Source organism: Ranitomeya variabilis, chromosome 4 (assembly GCF_051348905.1).
Source record: "Ranitomeya variabilis isolate aRanVar5 chromosome 4, aRanVar5.hap1, whole genome shotgun sequence".
Lineage (NCBI taxonomy): Eukaryota > Metazoa > Chordata > Amphibia > Anura > Dendrobatidae > Ranitomeya > Ranitomeya variabilis.
The window spans coordinates 194,236,769-194,242,768 of NC_135235.1; the positions used below are offsets into that span (position 1 = coordinate 194,236,769).

The following is a 6,000-nucleotide window of genomic DNA, read 5'->3' on the forward strand; positions in this document are numbered from 1 at the left end:
CTGCATAATGTGAGTGCCATGACCGTTGGAAGAATATAAAATGAAGTCCATCCATTCATTCAGAAGCCAAAAGGTGGACATCAAGGCAAAATCGGAGTCAACAAGTTGGCTCATTACAAGGTTTTTCAATTCTGGCAGTCCAAACACAGCAGTGGAGGTGGCTCATATAATAGTGAGATCTCAGACGTCTATGCAAGCACTGTGTGACGCACATTACACAAGTCTGGAATGGTGGCCCGAAAAAGGTGAAGAAGCCTCATCTTCAATATTGTCATAAGAAGTGTCTACTCAAGATTGCAAAAAAGTACAAAAAGTGGACAGTAGCAGATTGGAAACGGATGATTTGAAGCAATGAGAAGAAAGTCAATAGACTAGGCTCTGATAGGTGCAAATGGGGCTGGAAGAAACAAGGGAAAAAGGGGCTAACAGATCAAGAAATTGAAGGAAATGTCAAGTTCGGTGGAGGAAGCATGATGAAATGGGATTATTTCACAGCCAAAGGCAATGTATATTCGACCAGGATCGATGTGGTCTCAATGCTCAGCTATATGTGAGCATCCTACAAAGCGATTTACTTCACACTCAAGTACTATGGGTATGAAAATCACAACATAGTGTTCCAACAGAACAACAACTCGAAGCATATGTTGAGATTTGCAAAAAAATGGTTCAATGACAATGAAGTAGAGGTGCTGCATTGGCCCCCACAGTCCCCAGACCTCAACTCAAACAAACACTTGTGGGTAGACTTGAAGAAAAAGCTATATACATACCCAAGTGAGTCAACCAACTTTGGGATTGTGTATAAGAGACCTAGGATAAAATTTTGGTCGACACATGTTTGAATCTGATTGAGAGCATGCCCAGAAGGATTCAAGTAGTGTTAAAAGCCAAAGGTGGATTTACAAAATACTTACAAAATAATAAAAAATGTTAGATTTTTTTGGAGCAAAACAGTAACAACGCAGAGACATGACAAGAATCTGCACAACTAATGATATGCTAAATAATTGCAAGTCAAAATTATGTATGGCATAGGCAAGATGATTAGCTATAAAATGATGTTATTCTCACGTTCAAAGCTGTAGTGGACTGTGAGATATGGAACCTGAAAGTCGAAACTTTGTTACCCTATTGCTCTTCACTGTATGTGGAGTTGAAAAGTAATTTTTCCCTTAATATGTAGTAATTAGCATCTGCTGCCTTATGGGTTTTTTGCCATTCTCTGAAACAACATGTTAGGTTATAGCCTAGGTTGAACTTGATTAACTTATGTATACCTTCAACCTTTGAAACTATGAAGCTCAGCCTCTGGAGGCTGCCATTTTTATTTTCTCGTGTATAAGTGTCAGAGCATGATACACTGCAAATACAGCAGCCACATGAGACTGCAGTTGCCATCAGGCCACTTCTTCTATACTGTGCCCCGATCAGCTACTAGTGGAGCCTGGTGCCATTTTATTGTAGCCCAGCACTATGCGATTGTCTGTATTTTCCCCTCTTTCACCTGTAATTATTGTGATCTGAGTGGAGCCATCATGTCATTGCGGTGTTCAGATCACTTTAATGAGCTGTGAGCTATCCCCAGGCCTGGGCACCAAGGCTGCAGTGGTAATTTATTCCAGTGATGTGTAGTGACCACCGCAGATCTGTTGCCCGATCTTGGTGAACATTCACCTCTTTTTACTGTGATCTGAGTGGAGCAGCCACAATGAAATGACTGCTCCATTCAGATCACTCTAGTTACTTGTGAGCACTCACCAGGTTCAAGCATAAGGACTGCAGCTGTGATTTCATTCAGTGGCAAGTACCCATCATTGTATGAAATCACCACCACAGCCTGAACTTGGTGTGCAGTCCCTGGCAATGTTTATGATTCGAATACCACAATGACATTACTGCTCCAATCATATCACTGTAGTTACTTGTAAGCAATCATCAGGTCCAAGCACCAGTGCTGCAAATGTGGTGAGTACACATCATTGGATGAAATCACCTCCACAGTCTGGACATGGTGAGCTCATTGGAAATGACTGTGATCTGAGTGCTGCAACGACATGACTGCTCAACTCAGATCACAGCAACTGTCGGCTCCACTTATCTTTAAGTTTTAATTGACAAAAGGGGTTGTCCAAGATGATAAAACCATTTCAGCCTACGTGCAATGCTAGCGCCACAACTGACTACATTTGTGATAGTGCCTCTCAGGCTCATTAAGTTCAATGGAACAGATGCTGTAGTACCAGATACACAACACCAGCTCACCGGGCTGCAATACATGCCACTGGAACATCAGAGACCTGCAGCTAACGTTGGCATGCCCACGGATGTTAGTGTGCTTGCATGACGAAGTCAGCTGCTAGCTCCTACGTTGGCCTAAGAAGGGAACCAGGATGGGTGACATTATACCAGGAAGGGGAACATTACACTAGGAAGAGAACTAAGATGGTGCATATTATACCAGGAAGAAGACCAGGATAGGGCACATTATACTAAGAAGGAGCCCAGGTTGGGAGACATCCCAGGAAAGAGCCCAGTATGGGGGGACAATATACCAGAAATGGGACCAGGATAGGGAGCATTATACTAAGGAGGAGCCCAGCTTGGGAGACATCCCTGGAAAGGGCCCAGTAAGGGGGATATTATATAAGGAAGGGGACCAGGACGAGGGACCAATGTCCCTCGTCCTGGTCCCCTTCCTTATATAATATCCCCCTTACTGGGCCCTTTCCAGGGATGTCTCCCAAGCTGGGCTCCTCCTTAGTATAATGCTTGTACTAGGAAGTGGGCCAGGATGGGAGACAATATACCAGGAAGAGGCCCAGTATGGGGATAATACACCAGGAACGGGGCCCAGCATGGGGGATATTGTACCAGAAAGGAGAACAGGATGGGGGAAGGATCCCAGGAAGTGGCCCTATATGGGGCACATTATTGCTGAAATGGTCCAGGATGGAAGACATTATACCAGGAAGGGGCTCAGGAGGTGGGATATTATTACTGGAAAGGTCATGGATGAGGGTCATTATTGCAAGAAGGAGCCCAGGATGGGGGGGGGGGCATTATTACCGAAAGGGGCCCAGGATGGGAGACATTATACCAGGAAAGGGCCAAGATGGAGGGCATTATTACCGAAAGGGGCCAAGGATGGGAGACATTATACCAGGAAAGGGCCAGGATGGACGACATTATATAGTGGCAAATACATATATTTTTATAGGACTAGAATGCTGCCATTGCCCATACATCTGACTAACACAAAGGTGAGGTCCCAAGTCTACAGTTTGCTAAGTATCTGATAGCATTCTCTCCCCACTCCCCTTTTCATTATAAGATGCTGATAATGTCACTTGTCCATTCAAGTCTATCGATGCCTGGAAAATTTTGGACTGGACTCTGATGACATCTGAGTGCAGTTCAATTTCTGCGAGGTCACAGAATGGAGAACAGCAAGAAAAAAAAAAGTCTGGACCCGTTGAAGCGCTCAGTGTGCGAAAAACGGCCATCGTCCACCTTCTTCTCCCCGCACCCCTCAAATTACCTGCCGTTCCCATGAACTGAATTTGTTTAAACCTTTTATGGAGCAATAAAGATTACGATATCAATGCAAAAGGGTGAGTGCCACACTTTTTCTTCTATTTCCATTTATTTACACAGAATGGAGAACATGGAGAAGTTTTGTTCTCCATCTTCCCCTCACTGAGAGAATCGGATGACACTATGCTCACATTCTGATCAGAGTTTGATCAGAGTGTCATTTGCATAATCATCCCGATTCTCTCAGATGAGAGAATATACGGCCGTCTGACCAGAGCCTAAATGTAATACTCGAACGGAGGTATCACTTATGCGCTGCTGAGATGGAATATCCTTAGAATAAAAACATTTATTAAAACAGGCTAAAAGTCAACGCGTTTCGAGGTCATGCAGGACCTCTTCATCAGGACAAAAACCTGTAACCTGTAAAAACCTGTAGTATTAAATGTAATACTCAGCAGTCCACTATATGAGCAGAAAAGGTGATTTATTGAAACAATCCAGAGAGAATCATTTTAACGTTTCAATCCAATACATGGACCTTCATCAGGATAAATCGGGTTACAGGAAGAGACGAGATATGGCCAGATGGAGACATGTGGATAGCGGTGTGGTACAAGTACAAGTACTGACGGACGTCACACTACAGCGCTATCCACACGTCTCCATTTTTACATATCTCTTCTCTTCCTGCAATTCAATTTCTTCTGATGAAGGTCCATGTATAGGAGCGAAACGTTAAAATGATTCTCTCCAGACTATTTCAATAAATCATATAGCGGAGTACCAAGTTTTTGGGTAGAAACCCATGAATTTTCAGGTGGAAAGGAACCACATCCTAACCCCATACGGAGTACTACTTTACTCTAGGATTTCGCCATAGATTGCAGCTGGTTGTGGTGGGAAGATCAGCTTATTTTAAATATTAGCCCCCTGCCCATTGCTATGTATTACAAGTAGCTTATTGGACTTTGTTAGGTTTTTTATTATGTCTTCTGTTTTGCTTTGGTCTTCCATGACCAAGCTCCAATCCTTGCGTGAAGTTAGAGGTGTTCTACTTCCATCCCATTTCTGGGGTCTGGATACTGCCCCATTCATCATTACAATCTGTCCCTATGTAGGGGGGAGAATGATATGAGTAGAGGGGTCGGCCGGTGGGGGAATGTGAAAGGAAGAACATGTGAAAATCTGGCAGATTTCCCGAATCCTTGCAGTGAATCATGTGTGATTACATTATTTTTTTGCACTTCTCCAGCCATCAATCAGATCATCGTTGATTACAAACCTGCATGATCCTTCATGCTATGAATGAAATCTATGTGGCTGAAGCATGTGGTTCATTGTTTTGGCTCTAGCTATGGAATCCTGAATATATACATACTGTACAGATGTCTCATGTAAATCCCATTTCCCCCATGCACAGAATACATTCGGCTCACACATATTGCATTTGCATGTCTGCATGATTTTCTATGATAAGGAAGCGATGCATTACTTACCTCCGCACAAGGCATTCCTCCACCAGCCTGCAGGCCTGGGCTTAGCTTCTTTTGCAATATACTCTCTGGCAGCTGAGAACAGTGCTGCAGTGTGATCATCTGAACTGAAGTATATTAGATCAGACCAGTATTATGTGCGAGTGCGTGTCTGCATGTGCTTTACTAAGCCAAAAAAAAAATGTAAAAAAATCACAACAATTTTAAGACGAATGTATTTAACGTAAGGTTCAATTTTTTGTCGTTGTGCAGGTCTTCGGGTTTATTTCCAAAGAATCATTCATTGCCGGAGTTTTTCATGAAAAAAAAATTAAATAAGGGGAGTATCAATAGAGAAAAATGTTATAGAATCAGGAATGATAATTTATTGGCAGAAAAGTTGATAAATGTCCCATACAGATGTCCAGTTTTCACATACGAGTGCTATCCGTGTTTTTCAAGGACAGCGCTCATACCTACAGTACTATAGTCTATATATATTGACTTTGTCCAATTTTCATCAAGTTTATCGGGCCGTGAAAAAAATTAGATTGCACTTGGATACCATCTGATTTCAGTCCCATTTTCATGGACTGTCAGATACAGTGGGGAAAATAAGTATTTGGTACAGTAACGTAAGTTATCCTACCTACAAAGAATGGAAACGTATTGCTGTGACCTAATAAACATACAATTTTTGAATTTTTTCCGTTTATGGTGTTTATGTTTACCAATCGGGTTAATCATTTTTCATATTTTGATAGATCATACTTTTCTGAATTCAGCAATACCACAGTTTATTTATTATTATTATTATTATTATTATTATTATTATTATTATTATTATATTTTTAATGGGGGGAAAGGACGATGATTTGTAATTTTATGTTTTTTAAATTTTTTCATATTTAATTTTTTTTTTACTTTTCGCTGTATTTCTTAGTGCCTTTAGGATAGAATACACACTACTATGAGTAAATTTGCTTTT

The 6,000-nt window shown here is 41.5% G+C and overlaps 1 protein-coding gene across 1 annotated transcript in view; it reads right to left on the reverse strand.

Moving 5' to 3' along the window:
- The window catches only part of LOC143770172 (BAR/IMD domain-containing adapter protein 2-like), a 113,313-nt gene extending 108,179 nt beyond the window's left edge, over positions 1-5,134 (reverse strand). The window contains exon 1 of the mRNA XM_077259516.1: positions 5,037-5,134. The gene's annotated coding sequence lies outside the window, so the exon portion shown is untranslated. The remainder of the gene's footprint in view (positions 1-5,036) is intronic.
- Positions 5,135-6,000: the final 866 nt, after the last annotated feature.